This window comes from Bos taurus, chromosome X, assembly GCF_002263795.3.
Source record: "Bos taurus isolate L1 Dominette 01449 registration number 42190680 breed Hereford chromosome X, ARS-UCD2.0, whole genome shotgun sequence".
Taxonomy (NCBI): Eukaryota; Metazoa; Chordata; class Mammalia; order Artiodactyla; family Bovidae; genus Bos; species Bos taurus.
The window spans coordinates 81871622-81895295 of NC_037357.1; positions in this window are offsets into that span (position 1 = coordinate 81871622).

Sequence of the window (23674 nt, forward strand, 5' to 3'; positions counted from 1 at the left end):
ATCAGTCACCTAGAGCCAGACATCCTGGAATGTGAAGTCAAGTGGGCCTTCTTAGGAAGCATCACTATAAACAAAGCTAGTGGAGCTGATGGAATTCCAATTGAGCTATTTCAGATCCTAAAAAATGATGCTGTGAAAGTGCTTCACTCAATATGCCAGCAAATTTTCAAAACTCAGCAGTGGCCACAGGACTGGAAAAGGTCAGTTTTCATTCCAATTCCAAAGAAAAGCAATGCCAAAGAATGCTCAAACTATCACAAAATTGCACTCATCTCACACACTAGTAAAGTAATACTCAAAATTCTCCAAGCCAGGGTTCAACAATACATGAACCATGAATTTCCAAATGTTCAAGCTGGTTTTAGAAAAGGCAGAGGAACCAGAGATCAAATTGCCAGCAACCACTGGATCATAGAAAAAGCAAGAGAGTTCCAGAAAAACATCTATTTCTGCTTTACTGACTATGCCAAAGCCTTTGGCTGTGTGGATCACAACAAATTGTGGAAAATTCTTCAAGAGATGGGAATACCAGACCACCTGACCTGCCGCTTGAGAATCCTGTATGCAGGTCAGGAAGCAACAGTTAGAACTGGACATGGAACAACAGACTGGTTCCAAATAGGAAAAGGAGTACGTCAAGGGTATATACTGTCACCCTGTTTATTTAACTTATATGCTGAGTACATCATGAGAAACGCTGGGCTGGATGAAGTACAAGCTGGAATCAAGATTGCTGGGAGAAATATCAATAACCTCAGATATGCAGATGACACCACCCTTATGGCAGAAAGTGAAGAACTAAAGAGCCTCTTGATGAAAGTGAAAGAAGAGAGTGAAAAAGTTGGCTTAAAGCTCAACATTCAGAAAACTAAGATCATGGCATCTGATCCCATCTCTTCATGGCAAATAGATGGGGAAACACTGGAAACAGTGACAGACTATTTTTGGGGACTCCAAAATCACTGCAGATGGTGATTACAGCCATGAAAATAAGACTCTTACTCCTTGGAAAGAAAGTTATGACCAACCTAGACAGCATATTAAAAAGCAGAGACATTACTTTGCCAACAAGTCAAGGCAAACAAGCAACAAGCAAGGCATTACTTTGCCATCTAGTCAAGGCTATGGTTTTTCCAGTAGCCATGTATGGATGTGAGAGTTGGACTATAAAGAAAGCTGCGTGCCGAAGAACTGATCTTTTCAAACTGAGGTGTTGGAGAAGACTCTTGAGAGTCCCTTGGACTGCAAGGAGATCCAACCAGTCCATCCTAAAGGAAATCAGTCCTGAATATTCATTGGAAGGACTGATGCTGAAGCTGAAACTCCAGTACTTTGGCCACCTGATGTGCAGAGCTGACTTATTTGCAAAGACACCGATGCTGGGAAAGATAGAAGGCAGGAGGAGAAGGGGATGACAGAGGATGAGATGGTTGGATGGCATCACCGACTCAATGGACATGAGTGTGAGTAAACTCTGCAAGTCGGTAATGGACAAGAAGGCCTGGCGCGCTGCAGTTCATGGGGTCGCAAAGAGTCGGGCACAACTTGGGCGACTGAACTGAACTATTTTGATAAGTTCTTACTCAAGGTCTCTAAGGTAGTTGCACTTAAGATATTGGCAGGGGTTTCAGTCATCTGAAGGCTTTCGTAGGGCTGGAAGATTCACTTTCAGGATGGCTCAGTCACTTGGCTTTTGGCAGGAGTCCTCAGTTTCTCAGCATGTGGGCATCTCCATAGGCCATCTGAGTGCCATCATAATATATCAGTTGACTTACTCCAAAATGAGTGATCCAATACAGAAAGAGCACAGGGGAAGGTACACTGACTTTTTATGACTAATCTCTGAAATGACACAGTTAATTCTGCTTTATTCTGTTCATTAGAAGCAACTCACTAATGAATATTCATCCTATTCATTGGAAGCAACACATTACAGGCACTTGACCTTTAAGGGGACAGGAATAGGGTCTGCCTTTGAAGGAAAGAGTAGCAAAGAACTGGTGGACATATTTCAAAACTACCAGTTTTCCCTCTGTCCACAAATTATTGATATTCCTCCCACATGCAAATTACACTCACCACTCCCAAGGATCCTCAAAGTCTTATCCAATTATAGCATCAGCTTGAAGCCCAGAATATCATCATATAAATCAGATCCAGGCATACTTGAAGCTCCCCTCTTGTAGTTCTTTAAATATAGTTTCTCGATTACTGTTCCTCTCAACGTGGTGACCATGAACTACAGAGACAAACTATCTGCCTTCGTCACTCCACCCCACTCCCATCACTCAACATACAGTGGTTAGAAAGCACAGGATAACCTATAAAAATACTGCTCTACAAAAAAAGAGGGGAAATAGAAGGCACAAGGGAGTCACTGCTTCATAAACAATTCTGAAATCTACCTGTGACAATGTTGGAAGTTTCTTGATTCAGTCCTCCTCCTATCTGGGAGTAATTTTTCATGGCTCTTGGCTCTGCCCCTGCTGGAGTCTTGTTTCCACCTTTGAGGTAATCTTTCCTTTTCCTTGAAAGTCAGTCTATGTTTACACTTGCAAAGTTTTCTCATATTTTTTCCTGGCAGAAGAGCTTTGGGGGTCCGAATGTCTCATTTCATTTTGTACTGTTTCTGCCCCTTTCAGTCCAAAATGATAGTGTTTCTCTAAATATAATTCTCTAAAACTTTGCAAGTCTTCTGTGAATCTTCTTAATATTTACTCTATTACATCAAAGACTCTCCCCAAAATATCTGTGAATTAAGTTCTTCCTAGCATTGAACTTTTTCTGAGAGTACAGAAGGAGGATACCGTTAAGCTTCTTAGAAGTTCTATTGCTTGACTGGATGCTCTTTGAGCCATGACCTTGGAACTTTCTGAAGTCTTAATAAAGGATTTTACAGTCTTACCTTACTTAGGCTTTATCTCTAGAACATGCTATCCTGAGAAATCCCTGTTGTAAAGCCATTTCTTAATTTTAGCATTATTTACCACTTAGACCATTAGAAATCTTCAAGAGCAGCAAATCTGGACTCCTTTCACATTTCACTATAAGCAGCATGAAGAAACCAGGCAGTTCATTGTATAGATATTCTACTTTCCAAATAAGTTCAGGTGAAAGTGTTGCTAAATTTTCTGCCACTACATAACAAGGATTCCCCCTGTCTTCATTTTCTAGTAACATTCCTTACTTCTATTTAAATCTTCATTGGAAGCCTCCTCAAAGTTTTAGATTTCTACTAACAATCTGCCCAAAAAATATTAGCTTCTCCTTCCAGTTTTTGACTGATTCTCAAGTCATTCCCACATTTTTCGTATCTGTTATGTTGGCATCCCACTTCCAGGTATCAAAATCTGTGTTAGTTATCTAAAGCTGCATGACAAATTACTCTAAAACCCAATAAATTAAAACACACAGACACAAAATGTATTATCTTATAATTTCTGTAGGTCAGGAATTTGGGAGTGGCTTATCTGGGAACATTGGCTCAGGGTCTTTCACATGGCTGTAGTCAGGATATAAGCAAGGTTGCAATCATCTGAAGGCTTGAATGGTGATACAGGATTTACTCTGAAAACGATTCACTCACATAGCTGTTGACAAGAGGCCTCAGTTCCTCACCACATGGGTCTCTTCTTAGGCTGTCTGAGTGTCCTCATGATGTAGCAACTAACTTCACCCAGAGTGACTGATCGATGAAAGAAAGCTCAGAAGAAGCCACAGTGCCTTTTATGACCTAATCTCTGAAATGTGACACGGTTACCATTGCTTTATGCTATTCATTAGGAGCAAATCCTAAAGGAAAGGGGACTTAGGCTTCATCTTTTGAAGAAGAATGTCAAAGAATGGTTGACACATTTTAAAATCATATTTTAAATCATCATAATCCTTTGTTCCCAGCATGTCATGATTGAGACAGGTGGGCAGAATACTCTAACTTAAGCAAGAAAGAAGAAATACTCAGAGAAATTAAGTGGCTTGACTGATACTCCACAATAGTTCTCATTGAACACTCAATCTAGATACTCGGAAAGACAGCCAAAATAGAGGTAAATAAACAGGAATAAGACAATTCTACATCTTCTGAGAATGATGCTTTATATTTTCTATCTTCTTAGCCAGAAAATATCTCATCTTTACTATATGCCATTTTTTTTTACTATATGCCAGTCTCCATGATCAGTGCTGTACATGCATTAACTTAGTTAAGATTCACAAAACTCTATGAAGTAAACACTTTTATCATATCAGTTTAGAGGTATGAAATCTGTGGCTCAGGTTAAGGAAGGAGGAAGTAACATGACTGCAGAGCTACTGGCACAAAAGCCAAGAATCCAAAGGTTTGTCAAAACAACTAGACTGCTTTAAACAGCACACAAGATGAAAAGTTTCCATCTTAAAGCTCCAAGAGAAGTAAAGATGAAGACTATCTGTGATTAGTCTAACTAGCAGTAGTTTTATCAATGTATTTTAAGAAAATGTGACTTTTGACTCATGAAAGCTCATTTCATCTTCAAAACAGATATGTGGGTAGAGTATAAGTAGCCCATTTTACAGAGGACAAAACACTCTTTACAGATGAGAAAACACAAAGAGATGAAATTACTTGTTTTAAGTAGCACTGATATAGTCAGGTGTGTTTCCAAAGCCTGGGTCCATGACTGATTTTTTATGAACTCCACATAGGCTCAATACAGCCACTAAGGCTTAATGAGGCACTGGAAGGTGCTCAACAGAGCTGATTCCCTTGTTTTAATCTAGTTTACATAGTGAGCATCTGTATATTTGAGTCAAAGGCATCTTGGTTTAAAAACAGGGGAAAAAACCCACAAAGCCATTGTCAAGTACACCATAAAGCTTTTTTTGAGTCTACAGGCTTATGAAAACTTTATATTTATAGTTAATTCACTCTCTTCACTTCTAACATCGTCTTTAGGTAGAATCGTGACAAACTTTCCCAAAGGAAAGACATTAAACATGAGTTTAAGGAAGCCTAGGTCTTCAGAAAGTAATTCAGATGATGGTTTGCCAGTAATTTAATAATTTTTAGTCTGTGTTATGACACTGTAGTAACCATCGTTCTAGAGGAGGAAATGGCAACCTGCTTCAGTATTCTTGCCTAGGAAATCCCATGGACAGAGGAGCCTGGCGGGCTACAGTCCACAGGGGTCACAAAGAGTTGGACATGACTTAGCAACTGAGCACACAATAACCATCACTGTCTATTTCTGAAATAAAATTAATTATTTTAAGTAAAAATCATCTTGAAAAGTAATAATTAGGAATACTAGTTCGGGGTAAGCACATTTTACAACTTCTCTCCCATTGATTGAATGCAGTTATAAGGGATGGTGGCATGAATGGAGCAGATAATTGAGGACTACGAAAAGTAAACAGTAACAGGAGGATTGGAGGATTGGAAAAGAAAGTTGGAATTTGAAGTACCATTTCCACTGGCAATGAGTTTACAGTTTTCTTCCCTCGAGCATTCCCTAACCTGAATTCAGTACAGCCCCAAACCCAGAAGTGGGCATTAGTGAAGATACAGTTCCAGGAAATCTCTAGTTTTAGTGTAAGGAGCTGAAAAGGGATCCCCCTAATGCTTAAAAACAGTGTAAAAATTCCCTGTTTTCCTTTTGTGCTTTTTTCTCAATTCTCTTGTGCTCCAGTCCCCTGTTGCAGTACTAGTAGTGGTGGCAACAGTAACAAATAGGAGGCAACATACACAGAGAGGGAAATATTCCTCAGGTGAACCCCCTTTGCATGTTTTCCTCTCTGTTCTCCTGTCACTTGGCCCTGAATATGGGCACAGTTGCTGAAAGTGCATGACAGAACAGAGTACCTAAAGTTCTAGTTTAATGGCTAGAGGACAAAAAAAAAAAAAAAGAGCTACAGAAGCAGAAAGTACCAGGGAGGATCATGGAGAGGGAGAAATTCAGAAAAGTGATCTGTAAAACTTTTTATGAACTCCCAAGCTTGCATTTCCAATTGTATGTGCATGGACCTGATCCAAAGTAACATACATAGATTTTGAAAAGTAAGTTAAGGGATAAAATACTAGCAAAGTTCCAAATTGGTCATTGAGTAGAACACACTTGGGCAGATCTGATTAGAACTGTAAAATCTTTGAGCAAAAACTAAAATAATACAGCAGTACTAAACCTACCCTAAAATAAATATCAAAACATCTCCTCTAAATAGAAAAGAACCATCAATAGAAAATGTAAAATCATAATAGGAAAGGCAAATATATAAAAGAATTGAAAATCACTTAAATAAGTTAGCATATAGGTTAAAAAACAATAAAAAATTTGTAAAAGCAATTTACAGGAAAAGAATAAGCATGAAGATGTAAAAATAGGACATCAAAATCTGTGGGAGGGGAGTATAAAAATGTATATCTTTTAGAATAAGTTTGAACTTACTTGACTATCACATTAAAGCTAGTAGATACAGTTATGGGTCAACATATTTGAATTCCTTGGCAACCACAAATAAAAAAAACACACACAATAGATTCACAAAAACCAAAAAGAAAGGAACTCAAGAATACTACAAAAGAAAATCATCAAACATCAAACAGAAAAACAAAAAGAATTTAAAATGATCTAAAGTAAATTATAAAAACAATTGGAAAACAAGGTTTAAAATGGCAATAAGTACATACCTATCAAAAATTATTTTAAATGTCAATGGATTGAGTGCTACAATCAAAGACATAGAGTGGCTGAATGCATACAAAAGCATGACCCAAATATAGGTTCCCTACAAGAGACTCCTCCTTCATGGATCACAGCCTTGTGAAGAGTCTTGCATAACTCAGTGAAGTTATGAGCCATGCCAAGCAGGGCCATCCAAGATGAACAGGTCATAATGAAGAGTTCTGACAAAACATGGTCCACTGGAGAGGGAAAGGCAGCCCACTCCAGTATTCTTGCCTGAAGAACCCCATAGACAGCATGAAAAGGCAAAAAGATATGACACAGGAAGATGAGCCCCCTGGGTCAGAAAGTGTCCAATATGCTACTGGGGAAGAGTAAGAGAGCAATTACTAATACCGCCAGAAAGAATGAAGCAGGAACAACACTCAGTTGTGGATGTGTCTGTTGGTGAAAGTAAAGTCTGATGCTGTAAAGAACAATACTGCATAGGAACCTGGAATGTTAGGTTCATTAATCAAGGTAAATTGGACAAGGTCAAGCAGGAGATGGCAAGAGTGAACATTGACATTTTAGGAATCAGTGAACTAAAATGGACAGGAATGGACGAATTCAATTCAGATGACCATTATATTTACTACTGTGGGCAAGAATCCCTTAGAAGAGATGGAGTAACCCTCACAGTCAACAAGAGTCCGAAATGCAGTACTTGGGTGCAATCCCCAAAACGACAGAATCATCTCAGTTTGTTTCCAAAATCCATTCAACATCACAGTAATCCAAGTCAATGCCCCAACCACTGATGCCAAAGAAATTGAAGTTGAAAGGTTCTATGAAGACTTACAAGACCTTCTAGAACTAACACCAAAGAAGATGTCCTTTTCATCATAAGGGATTGGAATACAAAAGTAGGAAGTCTAGAGATACCTGGAATACCAGGCAAGTTTGGCCTTGGAATACAAAATGAAGCAGGGTAAAGGCTAACAAAGTTTTTGTTAGGAGAAACACACTGGTCAGAGCAAACAGTCTTTTCCAACAACCCAAGAGATGACATGGACATCACCAGATGAAGCAGGGTAAAGGCTAACAGAGTTTAAGTAGATACAGGGTAACAAGAGTTCTGTTGTTGCTGTTGAGTCACTCAAGTCGTGTCCGACTCTTTGGGACCAACTTGGACTGCAGCACGCCAGGCCTCCCTGTCCTTCACCATCTTCCAGAGTTTGCTCAAACTAATGTCCATTGAGTCGGAGATGCCATCCAACCATCTGGTCCTCTGTCGCATCCTTCTCCTATATTGAGTTTTATACTAAACTATATTTGAGCCTGAGGCAAATATTAAGGGAAAAATCTTCTCAGGCTTCTAGCAAGAGGAGGGAAAAAGGAAACATTTAAAAATAGCCAGAGCACTCTGCACTTAGAAAGGCCTGCCCTTAGGGGAAACTAGAGCCTAAACTGTTGGGGCATTATGAGGGCCAAATTGTCAGAGGGAAGGGAAATACCCAACTCCAGCCAACTGTAACCAACCTGTGCCACCAAAAGGGGGAGGAAAAAACTGAGAAACACTTGTGGAATATATAGTTCAGAGGCACAGGCTCACTTAAAGACTGAAACCTAATCATAGGACTACAGAATGCTTCCCCTCTTCCCTCACTTTACCACATTACTAAACGTCTATTTACAGCAATTCTTTTTTATACATGGTACATCATGTCTGGCTATCAAGAAAAACATATAAGTACACCAAAAGGCAAAAACACAATATGAAGAGACAGAGCAAGCATGAGAGCCAGACATTGAGGGATGTTGGAATTATCAGATGAGAAATTTAAAACAACTACGATTAATATGGCTGGATGGCATCACCGACTCGACGGGCGTGAGTTTGAGTGAACTCTGGGAGACGGTGATGGACAGGGAGGCCTGGCATGCTGTGATTCATGGGGTCGCAAAGAGTCGGACACGACTGAGTGACTGAACTGAACTGAACAATTAGTGATTTTGAGCATCTTTTCATGTGCCTCTTTGCCATCTGTATATCTTCTTTGGAGAGATATCTGCATAGATCTTCCACCCATTTTTTTTTTTTTTTTTTGATTGGGTTGTTTGGTTTTTTTGGATATTGAGCTGTGTGAACTGTTTGCATATTTTAGAGATTAATCCCTTGTCAGCTGCTTCATCTGCAAATATTTTTTCCCATTCTGAGGGTTGTCTTTTTGTGTTGTTTACAGTTTCTTTTGCTGTGCAAAAGGTTTTGAATTTTATTAGTTTTATTTTTATCTCATCTGTTTATTTTTGTTATTCTCATTACTCTAGGAGGTGGATCAAAAAAAGATCTTTATGTGATTTATCAAAGATATTTATCAAAGATTTATCAACACTTGCAAATGGTATTCTGCCTATGTTTTCCTTTAAGAGTTTTACAGTGTCTGGCCTTCCATTTAGGCCTTTAATCCATTTTGAGTCTATTTTTGTATACGGTGTTAGGGAGTGTTCTAATTTCATTCTTCTATATGTAGCTATCTAGTTTTCCCAGCATCACTTATTGAAGACACTCTTTTCTCCATTATATGTTCTTGCATCCTTTGCTGTAGATTAATTGACCATAGGTGTGTGGGTTCATCTCTGGACTTTATATCCTGTTCCATTGATCTATATTTCTGTTTTTGTGCCAGGGTCTTACTGTCTTGGTTACTGTAGCTTTGCAGTATAGTCTGAAGTCAGGGAGCCCGATTCTTCCAGCTCTGTTTTTCTTTCTCAACATTGCTTTGGCTATTTGGGGTCTTCAGTATTTCCATACAAATTGCAAAAATTTTTTGTTCTAATTCCATGAAAAATGCCATTGGTAATTTGATAGGGATTGCACTGAATCTGTAGATTCCTTTGAGTAGTACAGTCATTTTCACAATATTGATTCTTCTAACCCAAGAAGATGGTATATCTCTCCATTTGTTTGTGTTATCTTTTCTTTCTTTCATCAGTATCTTCCACTTTTCAGAGTACAGGTCTTTTGCCTCCTTAGATAGGTTTATGCGGAGGTATTTTATTCTTTTTGTTGTGGTGGTAAATGGGATTGTTTCCTTAATTTGTCTTTCTGATCTCTTGTTGCTAGTGTATAGGAATGCAAGAGATTTCTGTGTGTTAATTTTGTATCCTGCAACTTTACTATATTCAGTGATTAGCTCTAGTAGTTTTCTGGTGGCATCTTTAGGATTTTCTATGTATAGTATCATGCCATCTGCAATCAGTGACAGTTTTACTTCTTCTGTGCCAATTTGGATTCTTTTTCTTTCTTTTTCTTTGTTGTGGCTAAGACTTCCACGACTATGTTTAATAGTAGAGGTGAGAGTGGACACCCTTGTCTTGCTCCTGATCTTAGAGGAAATGTTTTTAGATTTTTAACACTGAGAATAATGTTTGCTATGAGTTTCTCATATAAGGCCTTTATATTAAGATAGGTTCCTTCTGGTTGGATCTCCTTGCAGTCCAAGGGACTCTCAAGGGTCTTCTCCAACACCACAGTTCAAAAGCATCAATTCTTCGGCGCTCAGCCTTCTTCACAGTCCAACTCTCACATCCATACATGCTGCAATTCATGGGGTCGCAAAGAGTCGGACACGACTGAGCGACTGATCTGATCTGATGTCCACTTTCTGGAAAGACTTTTTTTTTTTTTTTATCATAAATGGGTATTGAATTTTGTCAAAAGCTTTACCTATTAAGGTGATCATATGGTTTTTATTCTTCAATTTGTTAACATAGTGTATCACATTGATCAATTTGTGTATATTGAAGAATCCTTGCATTCCTGGGATAAATCTCATTTGATCATGGTGTATGATCTTTTTAATGGCTTGCTGGATTCTGTTTGCTAGTATTTTGTTGAGGATTTTTGCATCTATGTTCATCAGTGATATTGGCCCCTGTAATTTGTGTAATGTATTTGTCTAGTTTGGTATCAGGGTGATGGTGTCTTCATACAATAAGTGTGGGAGTGTTCCTTGCTGTAATTTTTTGGGAAGAGTTTGAGAAGGATAGGTAGGTGTTAACTCTTTTCTAAATTTTTGATAGAATTAGCCTGTGAAGTCATCTGGTCCTAGACTTTTGTTTGTTGGAAGATTTTTAATGATGGTTTCAATTTAATTACTAGTGATTGGTCTGTTCATATTTTTTATTTCTTCCTGGTTCAGTCTTAGAAGGTTGTACTTTTCTAAGAATTTGCCCATTTCTTCCATGTTGTCCATTTTACTGGCATATAATTGTTTGTAGTAGTCTCTTATGATCACTTTTATTTCTGTGATGACAGTTGTAATTTCTTCTTTTTCATTTTTAAGTTTATTGATTTGAGTCTTCTCCCCTTTTTTCTTGATGAGTCTGGCTAAAGGTTTATCAATCTTGTTAATCTTCTCAAAGAACCAGCTTTTAGTTTCACTGATCTTTGCTATTGTTTTGTTTTTACTTTATTTATTTCTGTTCTGATTTTTAAGATTTCTTTCCTTCTACTAACTTTGGGTCTTTTGTTCTTCTCTCTAGTTGATTTAGGTATAAGGTTGGGTTGTTTATTTTTCTTATTTCTTGAGGTATGATTATATTGCTATAAACTAAGAAATGCTTTTGCTGCATCCCATAGGTTTTTAGGTCATAATGTACTGGTTGTCATTTGTTGCTAGGTATTTTTTTTATTTCCTCTTTGATTTTATCAATGATCCATTGATTATTTAGTAGCACACTGTTTAGCCTCCATGCATTCCTGTTTTCTATTTTTTCCCTGTAATGTACTTCTAATCTCATTATGCTGTGGTCAGAAAAGATGCTTGATATGATTTCAATTTTCTTAAGTTTACCAAGGCTTGATTTGTGACCCAAGATGTGATCTATCCTGGAGAATGTTCCATGTTCACTTGAGAAGAAACTATATTTTGCTAATTTTGGATAAAATGTCCTATAAATAGCAATTAAGTCTATGGTGTAATGTGTCATTTATGGCTTGTGTTTCCTTACTGGGGCTTGCCTGGTGACTCAGTGGTAAAGAATCTGCTTGCAAGGCATTTTCTGTCTGAATGTTCTATCCATTGGAAAATGGGATGTTAAAATCCCCACTATTGAGTTACTGTCAATTTCCCCTTTTATGGCTGTTACCATTTGCTTTATGTATTGAGGCACTCCTACATTGGGTGCATGAATATTTACTACTATCCTTTTCTTGGATTGAGCCCTTGATGGCTATGCAGTGTTCTTCTTTGTCTCTTGCAATAGTCTTTAAAGTCTATTTTGCCTGATACGAGTATTGTTACTCCTGCTTTCTTTTGCCTGGAATATCTTTTTCTATTCCTCCACTTTGAATCTGTATGTGTCCCTAGGTCTGAAGTGGGTTTCTTGTAGACAGCATATATACTGATGTTGTTTTTGTATCCATTCAGCTGATCTGTTTCTTTTGGTTGGGGCATGTAATCCACTTACATTTATCAATATGTATGTTGCTATTACCATTCTCTTAACCGTTTTTAGTTTGTTTTTGTAGGTCATATCCTTTTTTGTTACCTGCCTAAAGAAGTTCCTTTAACATTTGTTGTAAAGCTGGTTTGGTGGTACTGAATTCTCTTAGCCTTTGCTTGTCTATAAAGCTTTTGATTTCTCTGTCAAATATGAATGAGATCCTTGCTGGGTAGAGAATTACTGGTTGTTGGTTTTTACCTTTCATCACTTTAAATACATCAGGGCACTCCCTTCTGGCCTATAGAATTTCTGATAAAAAATCAGCTGATAACCTTATTGGGATGTCTTTGTATGTTATTTGTCACTTTTCCCTTGCTGCTTTTTATTCTTTGTATTTCACTTTTGATAGTTTGATTTTATGTGTCTCAGTGTGTTTCCCCTTGGCTTTATCCTGTATAGGACTTTCTGTGCTTCTTGAACTTGGGTGACTATTTCCTTTCCCATGTTAGTTTTCAACTATAATCTATTCAAATATATTCTCAGACCATACTTCAAATGTTGGTATATTTAATATTGTTCTAGAGGCCTCTGAGACTGTCATTTCTTTTCCCTCTTGTTTATTCTGCTCATCTGCAGTATTTCCACCATTCTTTCTTAAAGCATACTCCTTGGAAGGAAAGTTATAACCAACCTAGACAGCATATTCAAAAGCAGAGACATTACTTTGCCAACAAAGGTTTGTCTAGTCAAGGCTATGGTTTCCTGTGGTCATGTATGGATGTGAGAGTTGGACTGTGAAGAAGGCTGAGCACCAAAGAATTGATGCTTTTGAACTGTGGTGTTGGAGAAGACTCTTGAGAGTCCCTTGGACTGCAAGGAGATCCAACCAGTCCATTCTGAAGATCAGCCCTGGAATTTCTTTGGAAGGAATGATGCTAAAGCTGAAATTCCAGTACTTTGGCCACCTCATGCGAAGAGTTGACCCATTGGAAGACTGATGCTGGGAGGGATGGGGGGCAAGCGGAGAAGGGGATGACAGAGGATGAGATGGCTGGATGGCATCACTGACTCGATGGACGTGAGTCTGAGTGATCTCCGGGAGTTGGTGATGGACAGGGAGGCCTGGCGTGCTGCGATTCATGGGGTCACAAAGAGTCGGACACGACTGAGCGACTGATCTGATCTGATCTGATCTTAAAACTCACCTATTTGTTCTTTCTCCTCATTTATTCTCCTATTAATTCCTTCTAGTGTATTTTTCATTTCAGTTATTGTTTGTTCTCTAGTTCTTCTAGGTCCGTGTCCCTCTAGGTTTCTTGGATCATCTTGATCCATACATCCATTTTGTTTCCAAGGTCTTGAGTCATCTTTACTCTCATTACTCTGAATTCTTTTTCAGTTATATTATCTATTTCACCTTTATTTTTTTCTTGTGGGTTTTTACCTTGTTCCTTCATCTGAAACATATTTCTGTCATCTTGTCTAACCTATTGTTTATGGTATCCTTTCTCCAAGTTATAGGGTCGTAGTTCCTCTTGCTTCTGTTGTCTGCCTCCTGGTGGGTAAGGTTGGTCCAGAGGCTTGGGTAGGTTTCCTGGTGGGAGGGACTGGTGCCTGTACCCTGGGGGACAGGGCTGCATCAGGTATGTGTTCTGGGGTGTCTGTGAGCTTACTACAACTTTAGGCAGCCTGTCTGCTAATGGTTGGGACTGTGTTAAGCTAACAAAATATAAAAAACATAAAATAACAAAAAAAGTAAAAAGAAACATAAAAGACACATTTTAATAAGACATATTAAATATCTTTAGAAGAATAAGTAAGAATAAAACAACTGAACAAGACCAAACAATCGAAAAAGAATAGTAATATTTTCCTGTGGCTTCCACTATCAGTGTCCTTGCTCCCATAGTGAGTCACAGCCAACCCTCATCCCCCCAGGAGGCCCTCCAATACCTCTATCTAGTTCTCTGGACCTGCTGTGGGTATTGTGGGATAGCTTAGACTCTGAGCCCTGGGCTTATCTTTGGTTTTGGCCCCACCTCTGCATGTGCACTCCCTCAAGTGTCTGTTCCCCACCCAGCTGAGAGGGAGTGAAACCAGGGGCTGACTAGGGCACACTTACTTACTCAGGAGGGGCATGGCACCCACAATTGGGGTATGTACATAGTGCCTGTGGCAGCAGACAGCAGCATGCAGTTGCAACAGACTGGGGCATGCTCTCTCTGGTGAAGTCTCTCCCAGATCCCACAGAGGCAGGAGCTGGCATGTGGTGGTGGTGGTGGCCCCACCCTTTGTGCACCACTCAACAATGGCTCCTTGTTTCCTAGGAAGACCACACTTCCTCTAGGAGCATTCCTGGCCACGGAGCCCCTCATTCCTGTTCCCTCTGTTGTATCCATGCATCCAACAGCAGTCTATTCTCCAGATCTGATCTCCTAACCCCACACTTTAGCACTCAGTCCCCTCCAGCATTGGCTGAGTTTCCCAGGGCTGATTTCTGAGAAGTCTTTGGCATGGGTGGTACTCAGGACCTCAGAATCTACATGGATAGAGGCCTTGGCTTGAGGTGTGGGTGAGCCTGCTCAGATGAGTGCCCTTCCCAGTGCCTGCAAAGGCAGAAGCCAGCAGGTGGGAAAGGGGGTTGCAGTGGTGGCTCCAACCCTTGCATGCCACTCAACAATGATGCCTTGGCTCTATGGTGTTCCAGGCATCTTCCACAAACTTCTCCTGTTGTGGAGCTCCTCACTCCTGTCCCTGCAGGCTGTCTTTTCACACATAACAGCTGTCCCCTCCCTGGATCTGCACTCCAAATCCCACTTTTCAGCACCCAGTCCCCCTCCATAAAAGGAGACACATGACTCAGGCTGGGGTGTGCTGGGCTGTGACCCAGACCATGCACACAGTCCTTACTTTGCCCTGCCTTCCACATAGCATTCACTGCATTCCCCTTCAATCCCCAAAAGGTCCCAGCAGATTTCCCCACTGTGTGCAGTGCAGGGACCTCTCCTCATCTTCAGCTTCCTGCCAGGCATGCTGGTCCCTTCCCAATTCCTCGTTTTTTTCTTTCTTTCATCCTATCTGGTTGTGAAGGATTTTTTCTTATTCTTTGAGGTGTCTGAAGTCTTCTGTTAATGTTCAGCAGGTGCTCTGTGAGAATTTTTCCATTTGTAGATATATTCTTGATGTATTTGTAAGGAGAGCTGAATACTGCATCCTCCTATTCTGCCATCTTGACTGAGAATGGGTTTTTAAAACCGTGGGATATTTATACCATACAATACTGCTGCTGCTGCTGCTAAGTTGCTTCAGTTGTGTCCGACTCTGTGTGACCCCATAGATGGCAGCCCACCAGGCTCCCCCATCCCTGGGATTCTCCAGGCAAGAACATTGGAGCAGGTTGCCATTTCCTTCTCCAATGCATGAAAGTGAAAAGTGAAAGTGAAGTCGCTCAGTCACGTCCGACTCTTCACGACCCCATGGACTGCAGCCCACCAGGCTCCTCCGTCCATGGGATTTTCCAGGCAAGAGTACTGGAGTGGGGTGCCATTGCCTTCTCCACTATATAATACCACTCAGCCATAAAAAGGAACAGACTATGGATACATACAACAAAAAGAATAAACTTATAAAACATGCAGAGTGAAAGAAATCAGACACAAAAGACTACATGAAATTCTATTGGGTTGCCCAAAAAGTTCACTCAGGTCTTTCCCAAAGGAACTTTTTAGCCAACCCAACAGAATGGGAAAAACTAAAGTGACAGCAAATCGCTGATTGTCTGGGACCAGGGATTGGAGGACATTGTTTACAAGGGGACACAAAAGGCCTTTTAGAAATAATAAAATAATATTTAATATCTTGATTGTGGTGCTGATTATACAACTGCTTACATTTGTCAAAACTCATCAGCTTGCACATTTAAAATGAGCCCTTTATTACATGTAAATTATTCCTAAAATGTACTGAAACAATATTTTTACAGAGATTGCCTGGTGCACTCAATACCTAGTCCCTCTTTTTTTTTAATAGCGATAGTCCACCTTTATTAGAGGCAGCAAATTCACTTAGCTGAAAGAGTGCATTTCTCTAACCCCCCCTCCCCACCCCAGCTATATACACCTGATATAAGCTTCCTAGCAAGGAGATATAAGCAGAAGTGCTGTGTTTAACTTCTCAGAAGATAGCTTAAAGGGAGTTGACTTGCCTGGGGGAAAAAAGTACTCTTTTGTTTTCCCTTACTTCTAACTGCTGCCTGGTATGCATATATAGCAGACTAGGCTCAGCAGCTGTCTTAGACCATGAGGTAACCTCCAGGAAGGAAACTAATACTGGAGATGGTGGCACCAAGAAATTGGAGCTTAGGTCCTAGGTGATGCCAAGGAATCACCATACCAACTCCAGACCTCCCACCTCTAGACTTTTTTATGAGAGGGAAATAAATCTCTATTTTATTTAATACATTCTTATCTGGCATTTTTTTCTATTATATGCAGTAGAACCTAATAATAACTGATTATGTTGTTTAGGGAGAAGGCAATGGCAATCCACTCCAGTACTCTTGCCTGGAAAATCCCATGGACGGAGGGGCCTGGTGGGCTGTAGTCCATGGGGTCGCTAGGAGTTGGACACGACTGAGCGATTTCACTTTCACTTTTCACTTTCATGCATTGGAGAAGGAAATGGCAACCCACTCCAGTGTTCTTGCCTGGAGAATCCCAGGGACGGGGGAGCCTGGTGGGCTGCTGTCTATGGGGTCACACAGAGTCGGACACGACTGAAGCGACTTAGCAGCAGCAGCAGCATGCTGTTTAGAATCAGACCTGGGCTCAAGTCCCAGCTCTGCCACTTACTGTGTGGCCTTGGATAAATAATTTCACCTCTGAGTCTCTGCTTTCTCATTAGTAAAATAGTACTAACACAGTTTGCAGGGCTAGTATGAAGGAGGACTCAATGAAAGCATACACTGAACGTCAGCATATAATCTCTCCCTTTTAGTAGAGCAGCAGGCTTTCCCCTTTCCATAAAAGATTGCTAACCATACAGAGTGAACAGCCTCATGGGTCACCAACTGCTTCAATACACTGCATAAAAACACATCTCTGGGCTCCCATAGCCTCTACTAACATGCTTTCCACACTGTAGTCACATTTATCCCTTTATCTCTCTCTCCAGTCTCTCTTTCCCTGTCCCCACTGAGATCAGACCTAACCCTACTCCTCTTTCCCTCCTACCCGTCTTCTGGAATGACCCTCCTGAGTCTAAATCAGTCAACAAATATTGAGTGTCTATCATGTGCCAGTTTCCTGGCCATGTTCTAAAAAGTTAAATTGGCCATGATTTTTATCCTTTTATATCTCACGATCCAGCAGAAAAGTCAAACAGGTGAGTATAATTCAACTTAATTCAGTGTAAAGTGCAGTGACTGATATGAACTTTACCACAAGGCAAGAAAATGTTACCTCCATGAAGGGAGAGGCTATCTTGTTCAATTTAATCAGCACTCAATAAACATTTATTGATGGAATGAGGGGTATTGTGGTAGCACAGAAGACAATACCTAAACCAGGTGGAATAGGGCAGGAATTAGAAACTGCCCAGGAGGAGGGCAGTTAACTTCCTGGAAGAAGTAAGGCCTGGCTGATTTTTAAAGGAAAAGGCGGGTATGGAGAGGAGACAGCATGAGCAATAGCACAGAGGTGTGAAACAGCACAGTGGGTATTTGGGAACAAGTAGTTCATTGTTGCAAGAGCATAGAATTTAAGGCCAGGAACTGAAGCTAGAGAGGACAGCTGGGTCAGATAACAGAAGGCCTTATAATCCATGTTATAAAGACTTTCAGCTTTATCCTAGAGAAGATGAGGAGGCAGTGGAGAGATTTAAACTGAGGAGTTGTTCAGTTGCTCAGTCGCTCAGTCGTATATGACTCTGCAACCCCATGGACTGCAGCACACCAGGCTTCCCTGTTCTTCATCATCTCCCAGTTTGCTCAAACCCATGTCCATTGACTTGGTGATGCCATCCAACCATCTCATCCTGTCCTCCCCTTCTCCTCCTGCCTTCAATCCTTCCCACCATCAGGGTCTTTTCCAATGACTCAGCTCTTCGCATCAGGTGGCCAAAGTATTGGAGCTTCAGCTTCAGCACCAGTCCTTCCAATGAATATTAAGGGTTGATTTCCTTTAGGATTAATTGATTTGATCTCCTTGTTGTCCAAGGGACTCTCAAGAGTCTTCTCTAGCACCACAGTTCAAAGGTATCAATTCTTTGGCACTCAGCCTTTTAATATATATATTTTATTGAAGTATAGTTGACTTACAATGTTTCAGGTGCACAGCAAGGTGATTCAATTATATAAATATACATATACTATTTTTGAAATTATTTTCCATCACAGGTTATTGCAAGATATTGACTATAGTTCCCTATGCTATACAGCAAACTTTTGTTGCTTATTGCAGATATATTTTTTAATTAGAAATCTAGCATTCTATTCATGCTAAGTCAAACAAGTGGAATCAAAATGTCATAATTTTTTAGGCAAAAATTCATAAGTTTTATAAAATATATATTATACATATTTATATCTATGCATACAAAAGCTGTTTTACTACACTTGATAAAGGCTTGAGAAAGAACATCAAAAAAAAAAAAGAGATGGAGAAATTGGAGAATATAAACTAAATGAAATGGGAGCACTGAATATGAAATAAAAAATGTGAAACAAACTAGATAAAAATAAAAGATCATCATATAGTCCAGTTGTTTTTAAACATGACTGTTCATTAGAAACATATCTGGAGCTCTGGAGAAAAAAGCCTTTTTTATTGCACAGCTCTCACATCTGTACATGACTACTGGGAAAACCATAGCTTAGACTACATGGATCTTTATAGGCAAAGTAATATCTCTGCTTTTTAATACACTGTCTAGGTTTGTCATTGCTTTTCCTCCAAGGAGCAAGCATCTTTTAATTTCATGGCTGCAGTCACCATCCACAATGATTTTGGAGCCCAAGAAAATAAAGTCTGTCACTGTTTCCATTGTTTCCCCATCTATTTGTAGGAGAGATGTGGTCAAATCTATAAAGGAGGTAATTCTGATAACAGTATGACAAATAGATTTGAGCAGGTCAACTACATAAAGGTTTCTTGCTATAGTCCAAACAAGAGAAAATGAGGACTGAAACCAAACTGTAAGTGAGGATAGAGAGGAAGAGATGGAGTTGAGCTGGGTTCAGTGAGTAAAACTAGCAATATTGTTGAGAATAAATATAGGGAAGTAGGAAGAAGTTTAGGGCAACTTTTTAGATTTTTAACTTGGGTAACTGGATATAATGGTAATGATGTTCTCTACAATAAGGAACATAGCAGGAGAAACAGGCTTTTGGGGGACCAGTCAAATCCAGTTAAGACATGACAAGCTTAGAGACCATATGGGACTTCCAAGTGCCCATCCAGCAGGCAAGTATTTCTATGTCATGTTAGATATCATACATCAAAGTTCTGGATAAGATTTCAGAGTTATGAGAATTCCTCAAACTAATTATTGGCTCATCCATCCAGGAGTAGAGCTTGCTGTGTTTGGACACAGCTGGATTCAGGGCTCCAGCCTCTTAAAGTGTTCCTCAGTTGTCAGATTCTCTTTCTATAACTCATACTCTTTTGCTGTCTTCCTCCAGGTAGAGAAAAAGTTGGCCACTGACCACCCTAGGCCTGTATCTTTACAACTCACTATCCAAAAGGAAGACAGTCTTTCCTACTATTTCTAGTAGAAAAGACTAAGGAGGCCTCTGATTAGGCCAACTTGGACAGATACTTATCCTTTCATTACTTACTGTGTTGAAGAAAAGGAAATAACATGATTGGCTCAGCTGGGGCTTCCTAGGTGGTGCTAGTGGTAAAGAATCCGCTTGCCAATGCAGGAGACATAAGAGATGTAGGTTTGATCATGGGTCAGGGAGATCCCCTGGAGGGTATGGTAACACACTCCAGTATTCTTGCCTGGAGAATCCCATGGACAGAGGAACCTGGAGGGCTATCCTCTGCAGGGTTACAAAGATGACTCAGCACGCGCATGCAGGCCTCACATCTACTTCTGTGGCAGGGAGGATATGAGCACCACGGATGACACCTCACAATACCAGCAAGGGAGGAATTCTTCAAAAGAACTAGAAAGAGGATGGAAACGCACATTGAACAGGCCAAAGCGTACTGTGGCAGTTGAAATTATGAGAGTAGATTTCACTATGTAGGGAGTTTGTAGATTGAGAAGAGCAGGAGGCAGAGAGGAAGAGGGGCCCATTAATAAGAAAATAGATGATTATGAGAACACACAGTTTGATATCATGGACAAGAGGAAATTATTTCCAGGAGAAATTAGGAGTGATGGATAGTGTCAATGCAGAAGAGTAATGTAAGGACTTGGCAATTAGGAATGAGAACACTAAAAGTGAGCATAAAAGCCAGACTGCAGTTAGTTGAGGTGTTAGTTACATGTGAGTGTAGACAAGTTTTTTTGAGAAGTTTGGATGACAAGCTCTAAAGCCTAACCCGGGAGATATATCAATAACCTCAGATATGCAGATGAAACCACCCTTATTGCAGAAAGTGAAGAGGAACTAAAAAGCCTCTTGATGAAAGTTTAAGTGGAGAGTGAAAAAGTTGGCTTAAAGCTCAACATTCAGAAAATGAAGATGATGGCATCTGGTCCCATCACTTCATGGGAAATAGATGGGGAAACAGTGGAAACCGTGTCAGACTTTGTTTTTGGGGGCTCCAAAATCACTGTGGATGGTGACTACAGCCATGAAATTAAAAGACGCTTACTCCTTGGAAGGAAAGTTATGACCAACCTAGATAGCATATTCAAAAGCAGAGACATTACTTTGCCAACAAAGGTCTGTCTAGTCAAGGCTATGGTTTTTCCTGTGGTCATGTATGGATGTGAGAGTTGGACTGTGAAGAAGGCTGAGCGCTGAAGAATTGATGCTTTTGAAGTGTGGTGTTGGAGAAGACTCTTGAGAGTCCCTTGGACTGCAAGGAGATCCAACCAGTCCATTCTGAAGATCAGCCCTGGGATTTCTTTGGAAGGAATGATGCTAAAGCTGAGACTCCAGTACTTTGGCCACCTCATGCGAAGAGTTGACTCATTGGAAAAGACTCTGATGCTGGGAGGGATTGGGGGCAGGAGGAGAAGGGGACGACAGAGGATGATATGGCTGGATGGCATCACTGACTCGATGGACCTGAGTCTGAGTGAACTCCGGGAGTTGGTGATAGACAGGGAGGCCTGGCGTGCTGCGATTCATGGGGTCGCAAAGAGTCAGACACGGCTGAGTGACTGAACTGAACTGATACTGTGAATCAAAGTCCTTTTCATCTTTGGGGTGTTGCTCCCTCAATAAACCCTTTTCCTTGGAGCCTATAACTCTCATGTGCTCCTTCCTATTTCATTGTTAAATATGCACCTATCCACTGACCAAAGAAAGTATTGGTTTCCTTTTTTCTTTTTTGGTATCAGGTTACAGTCCTATTTAGGTATTCTACTCTCTGATGTTATAGAAAGAACAGAGGACCAAAAGCGAAGAAAACTAGGTTATATTCTGATTCCTTTCAGTAACTTTGGATAAGTAACTTTCCCTCTCTGGGACTTAGCTTTTCATTGGTAAAATGAGCAAATTGAATCAGTTACCTCTTAAATTCCTTTCATGTCTAATGCTCTGTGCCTGAAAAGACTCTTCCTTCCTTCTCATCTTTCGGCAGCCCTGCCCTCTATCAACTATGCTTGTCACCAAGACTGAGACAACGCATTCTCTCAACATGCATCCCATCTGTCAGCTCAAACCTACATATCTATGATTTCTACAACTGTCCAGACTCCTATTTCCAGTTGTCTCCAGGATATAACTATTTTGATAGCCAAAGTTGGCACTTCTACAACTGTTCTCAGAAACATGGCATTTTCCCAGACATACAGAAGAACATCTTTCTTGCTCTTGGCACTTTCTTCTATCTTTCTCCCAATCCAATTTCTCATGTTCTCACTTATTCCTTCAAAGTCACTCTCATCAAGATATTACCGTTTCAGAACATTTGGAGATGCCTGATTTCTTACCATGAGACCTTGCTTATGATTTCCTACTTTTCAATAGTTTCAATAATTTGGCCTCACCTTATTCCACTAACTTCATTTCCCCAATTCAGTTGAATTCACTTCATTATGTGAATTATTAGAAAAATCACTGTATTAACAGCTTTCCAATTGTGTTCTTGAGAGACTCGCTGGCTTTGTAACCCAAGGCGTATTACTTCATTTCCCAAGCCTATTTCCTTAACTACAAAATAAGCTTATACCTACCTCACAGACTGAAGGAAGACGTATAAAGACAGCTAGAAAAGTGTCAAAAAGCACTGTGATCATGTACAGGACAATGTGCCACACTCACACGTGCACACAGATGGCTTTACAGGCTTGCCTTCTCCCTCTCACCTTTGCTCATGAGTATTCTCTGCCATCTGGAATGCTCTTCCTCCTCTCCTCTTGGATGAAACATTCTCAATATTTCAAAGACTTTCTCCTATTCTTACTGATGACTATGACATCTTATGTGGTACCAAAAATAAGAATCACCATGTATTTCAACTATTATATGTGTCAGTGGAGTAGAGAATATAGTTTCTCCAACAGACTGTAAACTGAGAGGGGGGACAGTCTACAGCACAAAGCTGAAAGCTGTTTCTCACCACACTCTTTTAAGCTGCATGACTGATCTGGTTTAGTTTCATTTAAGTGGGTAAGCATGATTTTAGTTTGGCAAGAAACTGATATAGGGGACTACGGAGTCATAAAACGTGAGTCTGAATCCTGGTTGCACCACTATGTCCCTCTGGGCAACTTTTTTAAAAAATATAAATGTATTTAATTGGAGGCTAATTATTTTACAATATTTTATTGGTTTTGCCATACATCAACATGAATCCACCACAGGTGTACACGTGTTCCCCATCCTGAACCCACCTCCCTCCCTATACCATCCCTCTGGGTCATCCCGGTGCACCAGCCCCGAGCATCCTGTATCATGCATCTCCTTGAGTCCCGGTTTCCTCAACTGTGAGATTAACAATAATACCATCAACCTCAAAAGACTGCTGTGATTAAAGATACTGTTGTAGCAGGCAGGTAGCTAGATATGAGCAGAGAAACGGGGGCAGGAACCAGGGTGCAAAAGATCATGCAGCTTATAAACAGCAAGGGTCCATGGACAAAGCAGACTGACGTGAAACCACACCTTTTGGGTGATAAGTATTGGGGAAGCAAACAAAAAAAGGTGGGGAATCTCCTATGTTCAAATGTGACCTGTTGCTCATTAAGCTCTCATTACATAAAACTGGCCTTATACATAAGGACCCATCAAGAACCAACACCATGACAATTACAAGCTAAATAAGGACAAAAATCCCTCCCACCCTCTGGAAGATGAAGCTGGGATGAAAATCAGGGAATACTACCCTAAACCCCTCTTTACCCAGTGATTATTCCACCCCTTCATTTGTATACCTCTCATAACTGGCTTGCCAAAGAAACCC